The sequence below is a fragment of the Oryzias latipes genome, chromosome 16, assembly GCF_053564925.1.
Source record: "Oryzias latipes strain Hd-rR chromosome 16, Olatipes_Hd-rR_3.1".
Lineage (NCBI taxonomy): Eukaryota > Metazoa > Chordata > Actinopteri > Beloniformes > Adrianichthyidae > Oryzias > Oryzias latipes.
In genome coordinates this window covers 27,357,349-27,379,980 of record NC_136252.1, presented here as the reverse complement: position 1 = coordinate 27,379,980, position 22,632 = coordinate 27,357,349, and the positions used below count along the sequence as shown (strand labels likewise).

The 22,632-nt window shown below is 38.7% G+C and overlaps 1 long non-coding RNA gene across 2 annotated transcripts in view; it reads left to right on the top strand.

Moving 5' to 3' along the window:
- Window positions 1-22,632, top strand: part of LOC144984427 (uncharacterized) — a 123,163-nt gene that overhangs the window by 14,515 nt on the left and 86,016 nt on the right. The window contains exon 3 of one of the 2 annotated variants that reach the window (XR_013648082.1): window positions 11,847-12,201. The exons of the other annotated variant lie outside the window; for it this stretch is intronic. This is a non-coding gene — a long non-coding RNA (uncharacterized LOC144984427). Of the gene's footprint in view, window positions 1-11,846; window positions 12,202-22,632 lie in introns of those variants that run through there. 2 annotated transcript variants of the gene reach the window in all.

Here is a 22,632-nt window from a genome sequence, read left to right as displayed (position 1 = left end):
GTTTTTTTACAGCTATTGAAAAACATTAGGCTATCAGGTTAAAAGATAATTGTGATTAAAAATAGATTCAATAAACTACAGGTAACGACTAATAACACAAAATGATCAGATTTAAGAATTTATTTTGTTTAGGGTCAGTATTACAAACATTCTTATCTTGGTTTGAAAGTGGATGCAGGTGCATCTCTTTGAGGAATCTTTTTTTAAATCTGTGCCTCCACCGTTTCCTCTTTTCAGTCCTGAAACCCACACAAATCCTAAGCAGACGGCACAAGCACGTGGTGTTGACAGCTGGTAACTGCAGGGCCCAGCAGGTGCAGTTTGTATGTGTTTGTGTGCTAGCTGGCCCCAGAGGGCCCCTGACTAATGGCCAGAGAGGAAGGCAGAGGTGTTTGTGTGCATGTTGTTGTATATAGATGGTTGTATTGGGCGACCGGCTGACTAGCCTGGAGTTGACTTCACTTCAGCTCCAGTGATTGATTGCAACAGGCCTGGACATGAGGCAACGTATTGCCTGTGGTCACTACCTTTTTGACTACCTTCATTACATCAATATCCCTGTCTCACTCCTCCTTCCAGTTTATTTGGGTTATTTGTGTGTTCTTGTGCCCTGTTTAATGAAGTTGAGCAACTTGCAACATGTAGTCTTTATCTTCAAGCATGTGCTTCTCAGTTTACTCTGCTACTGGAGTGCGCCCGTTTGTGGTCAGAACGTCTTTCCACGGAGAGTCCATCCCAGCCTTTGGCTATGGTGCCTTCTTAAAAAGCACCGCGGCACACACACCTGGCCGGCCGGCTGCCTCTTTGGTCTGCCTCACCTTTTGTCAGCATCATGTTAATGAAGTCCCTGTCAGTGTCCACCGTTCTCACACAGGGGCGCCTTTTAATGAGTTCGCTATTTGATCACTATAGACACCCAGCTTGAAGAACCATGCTTTTTTATTTTTTATTTTTATTTTTTAAATCCTTCATTGATTATGCTACTTTGCTTTTGTCACTTAATGCGTGTTCACAAATGTGTGTGGATGTGCGTGACGCCAAAAGGGAGGGTGGACAAGAAGGAAAGGGGGCTGGTCAGCTGATTAGGACCAGTTTATAGTGAAAGGGGGAGGGTGGGTGTCTTTTAATAAAAGGCTAGAAAAAGAAAATTATTATTTTTATTCCTCCCCTCCCTCTGTACCCAAGTGAGTCGTGGCTCTCCCTTTTCAGGGGTAGATGAAAGCAGCTGGGCGCAGGGCTTCCAACAAAAAGTGCCAAGCGATCACAAACAAACCTTCAGATGAATCACATCAAAGGCGCTGCCCCAATTGTTAGCCCTCTCGTATCTGCGGAAAATTGGCTCATTAAGGGTAAAAAATGACATTGTTTACATTAGCCAGGGCCCTGATTAGTGCCAGCCATGTTTGTTGTGTTGCCCTGCCGTCCGCTTACCAACAGACCACTTCAGCTGCTCCCTACAATCACTCCTTTGAAGGCTTTCTTTCGGCGAAAAAAAAGGATAAAGAAAGAGTGAGGACAACAGCAACAACAAAAAGACACGGAAAAATGGAGGGAAAAAATACTCCCGTGCACAAACGCATACGATTGCGGTTTCAGACCCACACAAATGGACGTGATAGCTTTTCTTTCTCTTTCTGCCTCTTCACTTTCTTCTGTTTATTGGATTTTCTCTCTTTAAGACTAATTAGGTTGCTTGTGCAAATAAAGGTGATATGAGGGGACAGTTTGCCCAGTGATGAGCCTGTTTGTGTTGTGATTGCACTGATGAAGTGGGTGGTGTTGGAGGCGAAGAAAGGAGTGCTTGACAATAAAAGGGATGGGGGGCTCTTTTTGTCCCAACAGCTTCATGGCAGCTGAAAAAATGTGCAACATTTTTGTGAATTGGGGTCATTTCTAATCTATGGAAAATGCCTTGTGTGTTAGATTGGTCTCTTTGTGCATTTGCAGGATCTCATTGATCTAAAGGGTTCTTGCAACACCTCATCTTCGACGTGAAGCCTCTCTTTACTTTTTTTAAAAGTCTTAAAACAGCAGCTCATTCTATTAAAAGTTAACAAAATGAAACCTTTGTAGACGTGTGCACGTCTTTGACCACAGGTACTGTATTTTTTTCAACTGTTGCTCTGGAGTATGCCACATCAACTAAAAGAAAAAAATCAGAGGCTTATATATCTCATGGGAGTAAAAATGGCACTTTTGAGAGAAACGTACACCAAAAAACAGTAAATGTGGGCACAGGCACAGGTAACAAACTGTCTCACTATGTAATGTCTTATATAAATTAGATCAAATACATGTTTGTTTTAAACAAAAAATATTATAACAAGATTTCTTGAGAAACGTTTCCCAAAGCATTCTTTTAGTGATCTGTTAGAATTCAGCTTAGTCTAGCAGTGGCGGGAGAGCATGACGGTGTATGATTAGAAAAAAAGAAAATGAGGAAAGGAGAGGGAAGAAATACTAAAACTTGGAGTTATGGGTGAGCAGGTCAAGCTGCATCACTAACGACAACCACCGACCCAGAGCTTGCCCCATGTTACCCTTCACCCTCCTTTGCTCCCCAGGCCGCCTCACCTTTGCCCTGAGAGAGAAATGGAGTCCGAGTGAGAAGGGGGGAAAGAATTGAAGGGAGCGCAAAAAGACCTTTCTCTCGATATAATGATAACCACAGAGATCTGGTGATGGTTTCCTTCTGGCCCCTGGACATTCAGACCTGCAGCCCTGGGTCAGCTCAGCACATTATAACTCTTCTCTCCATCTGAACTTTCTGACTTCACATTTACATATCCACCATTTTTATCTCTATGCTTTTTTTTCCATGATTAGCCACATTTGTTCTACTTTTTCCCCTCAGTGCACTTCTTTTTTTCTCTTCTTTTTCCAGAATTCCTTCCTTGCCTTTGTCTTTGCCATTTCATTTGTAGAGTCCAGGTGCTTTCTATGTAGTTTGTGCATGTGGTTTTCTCTGTGAGAGAGGGTCATAATTACCATTTAGAATAGTAGTGGCTCTCTAAGGAAAGGTGTCCAGGTTTGCCAAGTCTAAAGCAATATGAGGATTGTTTGGTTTGTGTTTCAGTGCCCTTGGTTTCCGTACTAAGGAATCAATTATTTTTATTTTTTACTTTTGACCAGCTTTATTACTAGATGTGAAGGACACAGAATGACATCCATTTGCCATTTAAGAGATTAAAATAAAAATTGGGATCAGATCATGATTGACATATGTTTATTAAACACCCATTTTTAGCTTTAAGCAGTGTTTGATTACATATTGCATACTTCAAATACACAACATCCAAAGTTTTAATTGGATCTAAAAAAACTTTTGACACAATAAAATTCAAATGCCATGACTCAACTTCAAGATGTCACCTGGATGAATGAAAATAGTCAACATAAAATCTGAGAATGGATTATCTTGGAGAGACTGAGCTTTAGAGAGATGGATGTTGAATCAATATGCAAAAAAGGAAACCTGTGCTTTTTAAAACATTTTGAAGGTTTCAGATTGGGAAATTGTACAGATTTAGAAAGTTTCAATCTGACCTTAATAGGTGGTTGTACAAGTTGTACCTTTATTTTTATTGCTGATTCATCCCTGGAGTTCCTTTTTATATGTTTTGGGGTTTCCTGTTGCCTAGTTGCCATCCTGTGCGGTAAAGTTTGTGGCAAACAAACACAATAAGAAGTACATTTGGGATTCTCATGTCAAAGCAAGTAACCAAAAAATTATTTTAAATAAAAATGTCTATTCTTTTTAAAATTAAGACACTGGTAGCATAGTTTTTTCTTTCTTTCTAATAAAATTTCAACAACACGCTTCTAAATAAAATGTTATTAGAAAACCCTTTAAAATGTGTTTACATGTGTTACAGAAATAACATTTCTGTTGGCATCCATGAGCCGATTGTGAATAATGCTCCACTAGTGCTATCCATATAGCATGGTGATTCTTACAGGCCAACCTAAAAAAGTGAGTTTAAAGCCTTGATTCAAATCCTGATTTGATGAAATTTTTGGTGCAGAAGTCATGCGGTACGAAGATCCAGACATTATGAGCAGAACTGGTCGATGTTTTGGACCTCGAGGTAAAAAGAAAAGCAGATTTAGAGAAGAGAACTTGTGAATGACCTTGTAGTGCAGTCGGGTAGATGGAGCTGGAGGAGACTAGAAGGATGGGGAGGGACCAGGTTGTGAAGAATTGTGAAAGTGAGAGGACTTATGAATGCTATTCATTGATGGACGGGCAGCCACTGTACAAGTACAAGCTTTTTCCAATGGCCTGTTTTCGTCTGCTCCTGATTCACTTTGTTTTGAATAAAGAAAAACTCAGAATTAGAATTTTTTTATTCTTAGTTTTCTTTCTATATGTCCTCCATCATGAAAACATGCCACAAAAACATGTTGAAAACACCAAAAAACATGTATGTTATTAGAGTGGGTCTTCAAGAGACAGAACAATTTCAACCCAAAAGAGACCAATTCCAACCTCAATGATTAATGCCAACCAGGGTCATAGGCAGCAATCAAAGGACAGAGATGCTTAGAGACAAAGCTTTATGAGACCGCCGCTCTTTCCATCTTGCCCTGCTAAAGCTAATACCATCTCTTTAAATGGAGCATTATGCAAAATGGAGATGATTTTTGCTGCAGGGAATACGATTGCAAGAACTGCGGGTTAATGTAGCAGAGAAAAAAAGAAAAATGAGGGTTTGGTTGGGTTTGAAGATGTTGGTTCTTACCATAGTATGAGAGTAAGGGCCATGGTGTGTGTCTTGGGGGGTGGTATAAGACGGTTAATAAAAGTGACAAGTGAGTGTTTCATTCCATCTCATCCAACTTCCCAGACAGGTAACTCACTTAGAGGATTTGCTGAATGAAGGAGTCAGGCTACTGGGAAAGATCGCCACTCTGATGTCTGTTTCAATATAAGCCTGAGGCAAGGGGGACCCCAGGGTCCAGCTTTCCCATATAAAAGCCCACCTGAGAGGCAGCACAATAAAGTCCACCTCGCCAAATGCAATATACCCCTAGGAGATTTTCCTGAAAAACTTGATTCAAGCGTGAAAGAAATGGAAAGTTATTTGCTGTAGTGATTTCCTAAAATCATTTTGCCCTAGTCAAGTTACGAGAGCCATTCATATGAGATTGACTGACTGCCATCTACAGGCTAAGTGAATTTAGTTTTACCTGACTCAAAAGAAAAATACATTGAGAAACACAAGTCTGTTGTCTTTGTCTGTTAGCTGTTGACTGAAAGTGCAGTCTTTCAAAGTATTTTCTGTTGACTTCACATTCAAGGCCGCTAAGGAAATCTTCTCTGTGTAAAAGTTGAGTCTATCATAGTGTTTAAAGCTGTTCTGCATTTCAAGATAGTTTGATGGTTGTGTTCTCTTTTTTAGGGTAAATAACAATTACGTAGAGATTTTTAAGCGTTCCAAGGGGTGGGATTACATAAATTCGCTTTTGCCCACTCCCCTTCAAGCAGTTAAAATCTTTTTGACAAACTTAATAGTTAATGGTTTCTGGGTCTATTTACAATTAAGAGTTATTATAGTTGAATTGCTGCACAGCGGTGCAGTGGTTAGTGCTCTTGGCTCACAGCAAAAAGGTTCAGTCCTGGCTGGGGGGCCTGAACCAGAACACCAATGGGGGGACCTTTCTGCATGTGTGGTAATTCACCGGGGACTCCGACCTCCTCCCACCATCCAAAAAAATGCTTCATAGGTTAATTGGTTACTCTAAATTATCCCCAGGTGTGAAGACAAGTGTTTATGGGTATGTGATTGTGGCCCTGCATGGGGAATTATCCAGGGTGTACCCTGCCTTTGCCCATGACTAAGCCCACTGAGATGAATACTGTTGTAAACATTGGGCTATATAAATAAAATTGAATTGAATTGAATTGAGTGGCCGGGATAGGCTCTTGACCCCCCCGTGACCCCGAAAGGACAAAATTGGTTTATAAGAAGAATGAATAAATATATTTTAATTATTTAAAGGGAATGCATAAGTATGTACATACATTTTTTGATCAATTCATGACTAATTTGGTAAGTTTGATATATATCTGTATAAACATCGTATTTCTGTTGTCTTTAGTTTTATTTTTGTTTTGATTGCTTGAAATAAACCATTTCCATATTAAAATCCAAAAGTAGATGGTATTTCATCAATAAAATACAAAAAATATATATTTTCAGTGGACCAAGTTATTAAATAACCTTTGTTTTCTGGGCATAGATTCCTACAGTTTGCCTTTTTACCGCCTCACAGCACAGATTCAAAACAGAATTTTTGTTTTGAGATGTCATTCACAGAGCATAGTGTGGCAAAATGTGTTGCTTTTGGCCATAATGTTATCATCAAACATCTTTTCTTTGTTTTTTGCAAAGGTTTGTGGTTTGGGACTTGCTCCAGGTTTAAAAAGTAAAACAGGAACATTCAATCGTGATGAATTTTCTTCATGGTTTTGGATTTCAAACTAATGTTCAGGTGGAGTCTGATATTTTTGTCTTGGGTAACAAGCACAAGCATGGCAAGAAAAGTTTTGTTTGGCAGATTTTTTGTTGTTGTTGTATTAACCATTCTTGGCAATAAATCGTTTACCAGTTAAACATGTGTTTACTGACTTGTAAAAGGTGTCATATTTACACGGAAGCCACCCCATTCTCTCCACTACAAAACTTTGGAAGTACTTTTGGTCACTGTTAACATAGTCATCTTTAAGCATGGAGTTTAGTCCCAAACTGTGGAGATATAGGATTATCACTGGTTTCAGTATCACACTGGGCCCACCTATAGATGTTACTCTGCTGGAGGAGCAGTCAGTATTACCGGTATACACACTGTTCTACACATATTTTCACTCTGTGATCAAACTGTTGTTAGCACAATCTGGATTTATCACTGTGGCAATTGTTTCTCCACATGTTCAGTTCCAGCAAGCCAACGTAAACAGGGGTTACTGGTGGAGTTTTGGCAAGTTGGTTCTTTTTTCCGATAAACCTTTATTGCAAATCTAGGGACAACAACCAATGCAGGCACCCAAAGGCCCAGCAGGGGGTTTTATGGCTTTTTGTGATGTCCTATGTGTGGCCTTTCTGACTTGTATCAATAGCATTTAGTCCAGGGGTGTCAAACTCATTTTGGGGCCACATCAGCATAGTGGTTGTCCTCAAAGGGCCAGATATCAGAATCAGATGTACTTTATTGATCCCACACGTGGGAAATTTGTTTGTCACCATAGCAACTGACAGCAGAGGGGAAAAAAGACTTAGAATGAAATTTAAAAAAACAAAAACAAAAAAAAACAGGAACAAAGAAAATGTAGCATAAATGCAAGCATCAAAGTAGTAGTATAAAATAAAAAGCTATTTACAGAACAGTACAGGTAAAAGGATGTGCAAAAGAAATGTGCAAAATAGAAAAAAACTAAACAAATAGATTATAAAAATGTGCAAAGGTTATCTATTGCATAGTGAGTTGTTGTACAGGGTTATATAACTTACACATGTAAATAAATGTAATGAAAAATAAATGTTACTACTCCTTAATGTTAAATAACTCATTATATATGCATTATAACTTTTTAAAGTGACAATTACAGTTGTATAGAAAACATACGTTTGCTTGTTACTTTAGCATAAATCCTTTTAAATTTGATTCTGTCAGGTTAGGTTACATGGACAGTGTTTAAGTCCTGATGTATAATTGCCCAAACAGATATTTCAAGTCCAATTCCCCTTAGATATGAATAAATACACACCAAATTTTATTTTTTATTTTGAGAAATTACAATTCTTTATGATCTCGCGGGCCACATAAAATGACATGGGGGGGGGCCACATTTGGCCCGCAGGCCTAGAGTTTGACACATGTAATTTAGTCAAAGAACGAAATCAGGATTCATTCTAAACAATTCCACAACTTTGTGTGGCAGACGAAGTCCTATCTGGATCAAACAAACATGCTGACTCTTGGAGCCCACTTACTACAGGGGTCAGGTTCATAAGTTCTGCCGTTCAAGTGCCAATTTGGCCTTTATTGTAAACTCAGGCAAGTACCCTTTTGGACTCTAGCCTGTCGGTGCAGAACCGAATGTGCATTTTATTGTCATATCTTCGTTTTTAGGGTTAAAGCTATTTAAAGGGTTGTAGTTCTATAAAATCTGGCTTATACGAGTGGGAGCTGATGATGTCATAGCCCACATGTTTATTTCAGAAAGGACTGCCAAACACAAACATGACTACCAGGGGCTTGAAGAGAAAAAAAAAACATAAAACTAAGAAAATGTAATTTAGCCTATAGTTAAATCTACTGGAAAGCTATTGTGTTGGGTTGTATTAAATCATTCACATTAATTAAAAAAATATATCAAGGGAGTTTATAATATTTCAAAAATGTTTTATTATATGAGCCAAAACTTAAGTACAAGGTGTTAATGTCTTTCTGCTTAGGGTGTGCTGTCAACATTGATCTAAAGCAGTTATACAATTAAATAATTGGAAACTAATTGAAACATAAGGGCCTAAGTGCCTGGCACTTTGAAATATGATGCTTTTTATTACAGGCTCTTGAGGCTCTTGACAAAGAGCACAGATTCCGTTTTAGATGACGACCAACAATAGATTTCTTTCAAATAAAAAGGCATCTGTGGTTGCAGCAACAGAGGTACATCCTCTGTTTAAAAGCAACTTGACACGTCTGGCCAAGAATCCAGCAGTATGTGTACATGAAGCACATTAGTGCCTCTTGGGGTTGCGTTAAATACGTTGGATATCGCTATTATAGAGATTAACAATTATTTTCCATCTTCAAATGAGGGGCACTGACCCTAATATGAGGCCACTTAACATCTATAATAAGACGATAATTGGCTAATGATTCTTGTCTGTGCCCTTTTCCAGCTTTGAAAGCTGACACTAAATTGTTATAGATGATCTTTTTTATCAGTTACATTTATCATTTTGTGCATGTGTGTACATATACATCAGCATGCTTATTTAAGTGATTATCAGAGGAGGCGGGGTCGATGGGACTTTAGATATTAGCACCCCAGATCATTTCCTCTTTCCATCCTAATGTTTTCTTTTTACGCCCCACTTCCTCACGTGTGCGGTTCACTGATGACTGTCGTAATTGCATGTTCACGGGCTCAATTTCCCCCGAGGGGTTCCCCAAATTAAAAGAACTCATCCCTCTCTTTCTTCATCTCCTTTTCCTCTGGTGCAGCGTTTTCCACGCACACACGCATGTATACACTCACATGTTCTTCTGCCTTTTCGTTCTCTTTTTTTTTGCAAGCTTGCTCTAGGGAGGCCATGCTTATTTGAATGGAACTTTTTAGTCTTTTTTTTTCTTCTTCCTTTTCAAGCCAGTTGTCACTAATGAATAAATAAAACACACACAAGCAGTGGATTGACTTTCAGGCATGGTTGCGTTGGCTTTGATTAGAGCCCCCCCCCCTCTTTTTTTCTGTTTTGAGGACCGTTGAGGACACCTACTCTCTTATGTGGCGCCTCACTTTTAATTTAATGTTTTGTAGATTGTTTATTTCCAAAATAACCAGACCAATAATGCAGGAGCTTTAATCCTTAAACATCAGAGACGTCTCTGCTGACTTCTATAGAACACATTCTGTAACTTTTCAACAGTTTATGGGATCAATGTGAATCAGCTGAGTGGAGAAAAGTGGCTTTTAAATATTAGCTTCACACAGACACATAACTAATGTTAAGTGTTGCATATAGCGCAAAGCCACTTTTCTCCGCGGCGGAATAAGTTGATTTACGTTGAATATACAAACTGTTCATTGCTGCACAGCGTTGCATATCAGCGCCAGGCTGCTTTTCTCCGCTTCAGAATCTGCTCGAATTGCATTAATTGCGTAAACGGTTGAAGAGTTAAAATAGTCGAAAGAAGTTAAACACCAGATGAGTGTTTTTAAACCATTGTGGTGCTGTACACTAGCATGCTGTGACACATCATTAGGTGTGCCATGGGAAGTTATTCAGTTTCACTTCATTGGTCTAAAAAACATTTACCATTGCCAGGACATTTGGATGTGTGTTCATCAAATTAAACTTTATTTATGTAGCTCTTTTCCCATAAAAACATAACACAAAGTGCTTTTATAGAGTTTTTTTTCTTTGTGAATATGTGATTGTTATTCAAGAGACTATAAAAATCGACTGCCGTATATATTGTTAATACAGACTACAGAGTTTCTTTTTTGGTTGTGCAAGTGCCTTGTGACAATTCTCAAGGAAAAAGTGAACTTCGGCAAAAAAGAGGTGGAACAACACCGCATTAGAGCTAAAGCTCCCACGTAAAAGGTTAACAATGAAAAGAGAATCAATAAAATTTCTGTTTATGATTAATCTTATTTCCTGCATTAGGGCGGCATAAAATGTTTGTTGCACTGTTTTTGAGTCACCATCAACTTTGTGTAACCTTCAGAAAAACAAGTACAGAGCTGTACAGCAGCTATTTGATTCAGTATATGGTCACAGAAAGGGTCTGCCAAGATTTTGTTCAAGGCAAAGTAAATATTAAGTTTATATGATGAGACAAATGAGAAAAATAGCCATGCATGGTTTACCAACTGCAACGGAGCACCAGAACATTGCTCACATGGACTGCCAACAACACCAGCAGCCTTACCACTTGAATTCTGCACACATCAATTGTTATTTCTGCTCAAGTTCTGAATCCCTTCCTTCATATAGCATAGATTGGTGGTTTGTTAGATGCTTCAATTGAGCACAGTTACCAAATAAGCACAGTTTGTTTAACCAAAATCAAAATAGACTTTTCTGACTCAGCCAAGTGTTTTTTTAATCCATTGTGTATACCAAAAATTGATATAGGTCTATAAAGAACCACACTTAAACATTTGAGTTTGGTTTCACATGGGTAAAGCATTCAAAGTTCTAATAATCTGCTAAGATCCATTAGGCATGTGGGATAATTCTATAAAAACAGTATTTGATTGATCATAGAATACAATACGGTGAGATAAAAACGTTTTTACCCATTTTTTTAAAATCTTCAGTTGAATGTCTTTTGTCGCAAAGGAACTGATTAAAATGTTGTTAAATTGCTGTGCATGAACTTGTATATTATGTATGTTGCATTTAGAATGCTTAAATAAAATGCATCTAAATTGCACTGTAAGTTTGGACCTCTAATGGCAGTCCTTTTACCAGTTTGTACTTTCCTGCCAAGGCTTTGGCATGCTGATTAGGGTCTAAAGGGATCCTGGCACTAATAAGCATGTAGTGTATCAAGAATAATGGACAAATCAAGGTGGTGCATCATGCAGGTGGTTTAATGAAAAGGTTAAAAGCCTGAAGGCTGAGCTCCTTGCAGTGCAAGTTACATTTCTCAGCACAACCAGCAAAAGATAAATGCAGAAATGATGGATCTGTGGTTGAAGGTCCTGATTTCACTTTCTTTCCAGTGTTTACTCTTTTTTTCATTTGTTATTTGGCTTTGTCTTCTCTAACATTGCCAAAGCTGGTATTAGACATTGAACTGAAGCAAACATTTCTCTGTTTAACTTGTTTACATCAGCTGATACTGATCTTCACATACATACCCTCACACTCATCAAAAATCATTTGTGATGCTGCAGGAATAACAGTGGCTTTATTTTTCACAGTAGGTGGGGGCTCAATAGAAGAACTAAATATCATTTCCTGGAAAGGATGGTCAAATATAAGCATTGACGGAATTATAGATATTTCTTTTGTCCCTCTGTGCAACATACAGTTCAGTTATGATTTTTGATGCCAGATGAATGTCTGAGAATCATTAGCAAAGCTGATTTGCATCCTTTGTAGATGGGATGGGGCCACCCATATGATTTGCCTCACCACGACCATCATCAATCAAAGCCAACCAGAGGGGACTGCAAGCATTGGAAAGACCGCAGGTTGGCTTCTGTGTGTGTTTTGGCACTTGTGTAATACTCTTACTAAACAACAGTGCCTGTACACTATTTTTATGTACCATCATGCCTTTTTTTGATTGTAAAAATGTTCATCAGGACTTGATTATTTTCTTCTATTTGCTTTATATTTGACCACATTCTTACGGTGGCCCAGAAGGGTCACAACACAACACATTAACTTTATACACAACACACTAACTTTACACACAGCACATTAACTTTACACACAACACATTAACTTTATACACAACACACTAACTTTACACACAACACACTAACTTTACACACAACACATTAACTTTACACACAACACATTAACTTAACACACAACACATTAACTCACAACACAACACAATAGCTCACAACACAACACATTAGCTCACAACACAACACAATAACTCACAACACAACACAATAACTCACAACACAACACATTAACTCACAACACAACACATTAACTCATGGCCCAGAAGGGTCACAACACAACACATTAACTTACCTCACAACACATTAACTCACAACGGAAGTAAAGCAGCAATTGAAGTGCTTTTATTCTGAAATTTCTACTGGGCTGAGCAGCTAACTACCTAACAGAAAGTAATGTCACAGTGAGCTGTGGAGGGAGCATGTTATTGCTACAAGAGAAGCTAGCAGCAGTGTTGCCAGAAACTTTGTCTTTACTACGGTTCTCCTTCCTCTAAACACACACAATATGAACACACACTCCTCCCTCTGCTCTGACACCCCCCTCTGTCGCTGCACGCGCGCTCCTCTCCTCTCCTTTTTTCCGCTCCTTCCTGTGTGTGCGTGTGTGTTGGGGACTGCACGTGCCTGTGTGAGAGGACGGAGCAGAAAAAAGGAGAGGAGAGGAGCGCGCGTGCAGCTCCCTCCACAGCTCACTGTGACATTACTTTCTGTTAGGTAGTTAGCTGCTCAGCCCAGTAGAAATTTCAGAATAAAAACACTTCAATTGCTGCTTTACTTCCGTTGTGAGTTAATGTGTTGTGAGGTAAGTTAATGTGTTGTGTTGTGTTGTGACCCTTCTGGGCCATGAGTTAATGTGTTGTGTTGTGAGTTATTGTGTTGTGTTGTGAGTTATTGTGTTGTGTTGTGAGTTAATGTGTTGTGTGTTAAGTTAATGTGTTGTGTGTAAAGTTAGTGTGTTGTGTGTAAAGTTAGTGTGTTGTGTGTAAAGTTAGTGTGTTGTGTGTAAAGTTAATGTGTTGTGTGTAAAGTTAGTGTGTTGTGTATAAAGCTAATGTGTTGTGTTGTGACCCTTCTGGGCCACCGTACATTCTGCTATCTTAATTGAGAACATGAACCAAAATGAGCAAATAAGGCTTTCCCCTTAACTCTTTTGACAACTGTAACTTTAACTACTAATGCAATTATGTAATTCCAGTGGATCCAGAAGTAAAGCAGTGTTGTGCAACACTTTATAGAAGTGAAGTGCTCACGCAATCGACTTAATCCGCCAATTCTGTTGTGGAGCAAAGCGGTGTTGCACTAACAGAGTATTGCATAATGGCGTAAAGCTGATATTAAAAGTTGCATTTCACTGCATGAGAATTGCTTAAATGGTCAACGATTTACTAAGTCAGAGAGCACTTATTCAGATGTAGCGTCCCCTCTGTTAAAAAGGTTAAGATGTCAATAAAAATACATTTATTTATTTATTTTGACAGAATTATTTCTGTCCCATCTTGGACTGTAGTTGTGCTTTCTTTCTGATACACTCAAATGTACATAGTAAACTCATCAGTTTGTCTGATTTGACATTAATTCTTGTTTATATGATTGTTTGTATTTGTACACATATTTAATTTACACTTGATTATCTTGTAAGAAATACAAGGAATCTGGAAAACTTCACCTGCAGTGTTCAGTACCCAGGTATTGATCTCTGAGTCACGCTGGTTGATGTTTTGGCTAAATATTTCTTATATGTTAATTAGGTTGATGAATCGAATTGGATCGTTCAAAATGAACCAATATTGACTATCAACCAAATCAGTAATTACAAGCTACGATATGAATCGAATGGTTAAAATAAATCCTTACACCCCTACTTCTGATTAAATTGACCACTATGTAAGGACAATGTCAGCTGTCCCTGATGCACAGTAATTCTTTATTACCCATGGGTATATGAATAATAAACTATGAACTAATATAAACTTGGCTCTGACTGTGTTATCAGGCTGTAGGAGCCTGCTGGACAGCTTGATTGAGTTAAACTCTGGCTTTAATGGTTCTGTTAAACATAGGATGGCATAGTTGCTGCTGTGGATCACAGTTAAAGAAATTGAAGGTTTATTCATTTAGATCTATATCTTTGGCAAAGTTTTGAGATCGTAGCAGATTTACTAAACTCACTATTTCACACTTTTTAGACAAAAATGTCTTAGAATTGATTTATTTTTTTCATTTTAGACTAACGTCCTGTATTAAGTCATAATTAAGTCATGGCTTATCATTTTTCAAATGCAATGATTTTTAACATGATCAAATGTAACAATAAGTTCAAAAAACATTTAGCAGGTTAAAAGATTTTTTTATTTCAATGGAATAAAAATATACTAATACAGTTTCTTAGTGTGGTGTTTGTTTATCCAGAAGGTTTAGTCATCTAAATGAAATATAACGAAATAATGAAGTACCAACACGCATTCTTGATTGATCTCTTCTGACTTAATCTACCGTAAATGAGTTCTTGGCAAATCAAAGTAAGATTTTCTCATGGTTTCTCAGGGTTCCTTGATTGATCATGGTGTTTTAATGACTGATCAACTTATATTTCACTAATCTCAGCGGTTTATCCCAGAAGTCTCTCTGCCCCTTGCTGCATCCCTGTGTTTGTATTGTGTGTGTGGCAGAACGAGGTGGAAGCACAGTGAAAAATAGGGTCCGTTTCCATTAGAGGGTTAATGATTGACATCTAACTTCAGCTTTCCTGGGAGTAGGTTTCTGGCAAGATTCCATGGTGTCGTGTTCACTTACATAGAGCTGGCACAGGTTCCACTCCACAGTGGCACACAACTCGCATGCCATTACACTGTTGCATCAGCAACAGTCTGAGGAAGCCAGCAGAGACGGAAAATTTGTTGTTTTATGAATCAAAACGCCTGTTTTTTCAAGCTTTCTGTCATTGTAAAAACCTCCATGAATAAACAGCGTAGCACATGTATTATTGGAACATGCATGCTAACAATCTCCCTGTGATATGCTAATGGAACACTATCCTTCACGATGTAGGTTTATTTGCACTTTTATAGTGTTCTGAATGCAGTGATTCCATTTGTTTCAGGTTAAAACAAAATCGGATTAGATATGCAGTCTCAAATCTATGATTCAAATATGGGGCTATTTGTTTAGCTTTTTTTTAACCCACTCCAGCTACAGTAAAAATCTTTATAGACTGAATATTGTAAAACACCAACCAGCAGCACACATGCACAGCATGGATTTTATGAGGTACATAAATATTACACACTGAGAAAAGGGGGATTGTCTGTGCTTGTGCATATGTGCCTGTGTGTGAATGCAAGGGTGAAGGCCAAATTAGCCAGGTTGTAAAGGCAATTATTGGGGCACACTCTGTACCTAAGCACCCTAATAGGTATGTAGAGAAGGCTTTATTCAATTAGAGCAGTGGTTTGCTATAGCGACTAGCGGAGCAGTGGTGACAGGGCTGATGTCTTCTCCTTATGAAACAACCTATTTAAGCTAAATCAACTCCCACTTAAGAGCTGTGGTAATAAGCGTGCAGCGACGCTCGCCAGCCCGCGGGGGCCCATCCGTCATGCTGTAATACAGAATCAGAATGAATGATAACACCTAGCGCTGCTACAGTGCCTTAGCTGCTGCCGCTGGGACAGTCCTCAAACGCACACACACAAGATATCAAAGCCACCTGCACAGACACACCCAAACACACATTGCTGGGAGCAGCAATACTGCAGGATGGCTTTGCTCATATTCCTCTCACACCCACCTCATGCTCCACCAACTTGCAAATGTGTATAGAAATTGTGTTTTTATGGACTTGCGAGTAGGAGTTTCTTTTTTTAGTATAATAAAAAAAAAATATATTTATTTTTTGGCTCCATTGTCCAATGTCTAGCAGTATGCAACATCAGGACTGTACTATATGTTTAGCATTTAGAATTTCCCTGTAATATAATAATAACAAATGACAAGAACGACACATGAAATAAAAAAAAAGGAAATTGGAGATGTTTTAGTAGTTTAGGTTGCTTACAGAGAACATGATAATAAATACTAGAAACAGTTTTAAAATCTTTTTTAAATGTGCAATGCAATAACTGCAAAAGTTCGACACGTTTCTTTTCTTCATTTAATTATCTTTAAACTAATTTTAGTGCAGTTCAGTATATTTACATCACTAAGTAACCCTCATAACAAATGTAAACTAATATATTAACAACATTAGGCAATGCACAATCATTAAATGTCCTTTTTTTGTTTTAGAAGATAACATCACAATGGATGATGGTAAAGATAAGCTGGAATTCTCTTCATACTTCAGGTTCAGTTTTGGCAATCTCTACTTATGCCTTGAACACATTGGAATTTATCTGGTCAATATCTCTTCTAGTCTTTCACCCAGACATAACTTGTTTTCTCTTCAGGACAAAGACTGAAATGTGTCCTTTCAAGTGGGCTTTATCTGAGCTCAGGATTAGTCCAGGTGATTGAGGAGCTGTTCAAAAGAATTTTAAGATTTTAGATGCTTTGCAGTAAAGACACTTTTGAAACTGGATGAGACATTAGACTTTTCCATAAAACATGAATTTACTTTTGTGAAACTGCTAATTTGACTGCAGTTCTTTGCAATTTTATGTAATGTCCTCAAAGATCAGAGGCAGCCTTGGTAATCAGCAGAGAATATCAATCTTTTTGGGCAATCTTTGGTAGCTTTCACAGCTTTTTTTTATAACCTACCAAACATTTCCCAGCATCTTTGTAATATCCTGTAGCAAACAGTGGGCCAGCCGTGATGCAGAGGTAGGACGGTCGACAACTGATTTGGTAGATTGCAGGCTTAGTCAAGACACTTAACTGCACATTGCTCCTGCATGGTCCAAGGTTGGTGCCAGTGTTCATCAGCAGAGCCCCCATCAGTGTGTGTGTGCATGGGTGAAAGGGACGGTGACTGTAAGGCACTTTGGGTCTTCTAAGAATGTAGTAAGGGTCATATATATATATATAAGTATACGTCATTTACCATACCTTTACTAAGACTTACCCCAAAACACCAATGCATATATCAATAAAACTAGTCACAATGTGTGTGAATTGCACACTTAGTTTAAATTCATTCATCAGGCAAAGAACTGCTCTTTGTGGTTGTATATATAAAAACACAAACTATTCTCTATTAAAAGCAGATGATGAACTGTACAGTAAGTGATTGTTGCTGTTGCAAAGTGCTGACTTGATGGGTAGTTGTTAAAGGCAGGGATGAGAGTCATGCTGCCAGCTCCTCCATAGTTGAGTGTGGAGAATTGATACATCTTTTACTAGAAAGACTCCTGCTTCTCTTGTTTACAAGTTGATTATGGCGAAAATATGGACAAAAAAATGTTGGAACCACCTTCTCCATCTAGCTGAGGAGATTTAAAATGTATCCTCTTTGAACCAGAGTTGTGGGTTAATAAGCCTAACTGGTTTATTGAGTACGGTAAGCCTGTCTGTTTTGACTCCCAACACTCATGAACCTTGGTGTGCACCAACCATAAATATGGAGAAGCGACATCAATGTCACTTCTAATAGGTAAAAGTAATTGTTGCTTTCGAGTCACGTGAACTCTGCTTTGAAAAGTGTTCAGTGAATGTAGTGGGTTGCCGCTCTGGCTTAGGTTAACTGAATTTCTTTTATCGTTTCAATCTCTGCTTCAGACTAATTAGTTGACTCCTGCCCTTGAAATGCTGTTGGCAGATGCGCTGCAGTTCATCAGTGCATCTGCTCTGCATAGTTAATGTATTGTGCTGTTACACTTGAAGTGTCATGATTTTTAAAGTTTGTAGATGGTTATAAAAGTAAATTTTAAGTCTTTACATAAAGTAGTGTTAATGAAATAAATTTATTTTTATATCTTTTTCCTTGTCAGCTGTGTCCGGTTGCTTCATCTCATAAGTCAGGAAACCAGTAAAATCACTTGTTTAAGATCTGTAGGTTGGTTGTGATAGACTATATGAGAACTGGACTGAGTGACCCCTCCCCACTCATGTTCACAACAGTACCTGCTGGCTCCAGGAAACCAAAATCCCATAGACTTTAATTGAGTAATAAACAGCTACAATCATTGTATTTGTCAGAAGAACCATTCTTCCTGATTTTAACATGTTCCTGCTACACTTTAAATTTTTTTTTTTCTCATTAGTTAGTTGTTATAAGCTGACCTATCAAATACCTCAAAGGAAGTGGTACCTACTGGCTCCCATGTAAAACGTTTCAAACGTTTGACAGATTTCATGTTGCTCCAACAGGCCCAGTCCTGATTGGCAAAAATGGTTACCATGGAAATGATGACTCAGACAAACTTGGACAAATCACTGCTTGCTGGCGTTGCTGGCTTCAACATGACTTTGTCCGTAGCGCGAAAAAATGGCGACTGAATTGACTTAATTTTGTTGGAGCCAGAAGTAAGCCATTTTTCATGGGTGACGTCACACCCACTCAGTCCAGTTGTCATATACAGTTTATGGTTGTGAAGGAGTAAACACGGGTAAAAAAGTGAATTTTTCATTTACTTGTATTTTATTTAATAGTAAACCTATGGTCACATAGGTGGTCACAGTCAGGAACCATGGGAAATTGTGCCAGAATACTTACTAAAAAAAGCTTTATCACAATTTCTAGTTCTAGTATAGGAGCAAGTTTTACAACATTTATTCATGAAAATGGCTAAATATCAGTTTTATGAAGCTGTTACTTTGTCTGTATGATACTGGCATGTATTTTATAATTCTGCTACATTGGAAGGGATGTTCTAAAAAAGCAGAAATTTGAGTTGATTCCTTATTTGTGAAGTTAAATTTTCGTTCATAAATAATATAAGTGTATTAGTGGGCTCCCTGGTGGGTGTTGTGTGCAAGTTGTAGTCAAAGCAGTAGGTCAGAGTATTTAAATTTGAACGGTTCTACTCTTACTTACATGTCGGTTTCCATAAAACAGTTACAAGGAACCAAAACACTGAATTTATGCAAAAAGAAAAAAAAAAAGGATATTTTTTTCCAAATGTGATTATCACTAAATGAATAAAAATAACAAATGTCTTGGTGTTGAAAATGGGAACAGTGCATGCTTGATATGTTTGAAAGCTTGACTTCACGGACACTTTTATTGTTTTAATGTCTTGTTTGTTTTTTCTCCTCCATTCATCCCTCATCTAATTTTTTTTCATCTGTTCATTCCTCTTATCCCTCTCTTCCTCCATGGCTCATCAGTGTAGTTGTTCATTGGTAATGACTCCCACTGTGGCAGGGCCCCTTTAAGGTTGAGCCCCCCCCTCCCCCTTCCTTTAGTTCCATCCGCCATGCCGCCATGCATTATTCATGGCTTGACAATCAAATGAGGGAACAACGGTTGGTAGCAGGAGACATGGTGCATGGCTCTTCCTCCCCAAACGTCCCCTGAGGTGCCCCAGTCTGGTACCCACCATCACCCACTCCCCTTAACCCCCTCCTCGACCCAGCCCGACACTTCACCCTCGCCCCTCCTCGACACAGTAACAGATTTAGGTTTTTTGATTGGAGTGGGGTTCCAGACACATTGACTCCATCCTACCCTTCCCTGGAGTTATTGGCAGCGACACTGGTCATTGGTGACCTCTGCTGCCCTTTGGGTCACTCATCAGTGCTGCTTCTTCATAAAGACTCATCCAGTGTGTCTGCCACCTTTTTAGAGAGTGACCAAGGATGTGTGGGTCTTGATGCCAAGTCTTTCTCTGTAAACACACATACTGATCTTTAATTACTGACAATCCTTTTAAAGTGAAGAACGGACCCAGTCTCACTTTGTTTCTCTGTCTTTATTAGGACCTCAATATGTATGATCAGACAATTTTACATCACTCAAACCTGCATGTGAACTTTCATCAGACCTTTTATACCTTCAGATGAGCAGACCTGTAGATTGAAGCATCAACAGAGCTTATCTAGTGTTTCAGTGTTGATCACTGCAACCAGAATTAATAGAACCATCTGAAGTGATGGTGACGGAAGGGCTAAGTTTCACTAACGGATGTGATTTTGATTCACAAGTTCAAAATTTGTTAACAAGGTGTTAATTCATCGGAATTCAGCTATATATTTATCTCAAAACATTTTAAGAACCAGAGCTATCTTCAAAAAAGAAAATGTAACATGGTTGTTAACATGAGAAATCTATGCAAGGAAGTTCAAATAGTCATTTTTCATTCACCTAAAATTAGTTCACTCCGTTACATGCAAAAGTCCTCATTACTCTGGAAAAAAGAGAGCATCATCATTTGATTATTGCTTTCAAAAAGGAAAACTTACATTAGCTGATGAAGAGGTTTTGAATTATTTGACATTCAAAATATTCCTCCTTCTCAGCATTAATTTTTGCATCCGCTGCTGGTGGCATACACAGCTGGAGTACAACAGAAAAAGAAAAAGAAGAATTCAATGTGGGGCCTCTAGTGGAATAGTTGAATTACAGATTAACATATTAAATGCCATCATGGCCCACCTGGTGTGTGGCAGCACTGTAAATGGAAAATAATCTCAGCTAGAACTTTAAAATATTTTTTTCCCTGATCACTACAATCACATTGTGCTTTTTTATTACAGTTCTTGTGATCAAAGTTCTCTAATTATGTTCATAATTAAAAGTACAGCTCATCATATTGTAAAATAATAAAATAAATGCAGACTTAAGGTTTTACCTGTCTGAAGTTTTACCTTCTGCTGTTCAAAATAACCTAGAATGTCAGACTCCTCTACTCCTAGAAAGCCTATAAATATGCCATTTCAGGGCTCTTATTATCCTCATTACGGAGTGGCTGAAATGACACCCGCATCTATCACGGTGCTCTAATGTGGGTCTGATGGTTCTGACCTGTACGGGACACAGGTGGTCGCCAGAACAGCCTTGATTGGATCCATTTATTAAGGCACTCTGGTGCCAGAGACGGTCCAGCGAGTCATTTGCGTGCAGAGCAGGTTCCATTCCCAACGCTGCTGATCAGTTGGAGCTTCCCTCTGCAGTCCTCACCCCGTCTCGCCCTATAGCCTCATTTTTGTTCTTTCCTAATGGCTCAATTAAATAGGTTAATTCAGATTGGGGACCCTCTTTGAATCTGTGATTATCACCTAGCCCCTTTACTGGCACATCCTCACTGCTTCACCGCCCTCCAAACTGAGGCCCACACATTTATTATTCATCACAATCAAATAAGAGAGGTGGAGAAAGTTACTTTTCTTTTTCCTAGTTCTCCCTTGCTTTTTTTCCCCTTCCCTGTGCATCTTTTCTCCTCGTCACTTTCCTTTCCTGTGGAAGAATCGCTTTTATTGCAACAAACATTTTGTGAAGCCTTTGGCTTACTTCAGCCTCAGCCAGTCATTGATGCTGGAAGTCAGGGAAGCAGGCAGCCCACCCCGTCAGGAAAATGAGCAATTCTCTCATTGTAATAATGTGCCTCTGTCATCTTCCCATTATCGGCATGATATAAGATGAAATATTCAGGGAGGCTGGCCTCCTAACCTGATCTGGGCGCGATATTGGGCCTGTGGAAAATGAGTTTTATCAGCTTTAATATACTCCTTGGCAGACTGACCCTTGAAATTAAACATTATTACAGAGCGGATATTTAAAAAACCGGGGCCACAAATTACATCAAAATGAAAATATTAAGGAACATTACGAATATATCAAGTGGCGCTTCTCTCCCTCCCTTCTCACGCTCACACACTCGTTCTTCTCATCCTTTCTCATCCAGTGTCAACCCCCCCCCCCCCCCCCCGCACCACCAACCATCTTCAATGAGTGTCGTCAGGGATGCGGCAGGCAACGCTTAGTGTGACTGTTGTTGTGTGTTTGTGTGTGTTTGTGCATGTCTGCAGTGGGCTGGCAGAGAAATAATAACAATGCTGCCTGTCCCACCAGCTTCATACGTCTGCATAAACTAATTAGACCTCGATGCTCCCATCACCTGCATTATTGAGAATAGAGCAAAGAACACTTGCAGGAAGTGTGGGGCTTGAGTACCAGAATGTGTTCCTACCTTGTGTGTGTGTGCGTGTGTGTGTATGTATGTATGTGTGTGTGTGTGTGTGTTTAAGAGGGAAATATTAGTGATTGATTTTGACTTAGACTGAAAGTGTGTGTGCTACATTTTTGTCTTTCTATATATAGCAAAATGTCAAGACAACACTATTACAAATATGTATTTGAGTATTTCAGCTGGAGGAGTCATCCAGCTGAGGGTATCTCAAGTACAGTAATTCTCATGAAAAGTAATGAAAATTCAGTAGGAAGTGAGTTTCTCTAATCAGTTTAAAAGTAAAAATCCCCTAAATCTATCTGTCCCCTAAAATGGAGAGAAAGTGATGTTGGTTCTGTGAAGTGTGTGGTGATTTGTCACTTTGTAAGGGGGGGATATGAGAAATGCAATAAAAGGCGGTGG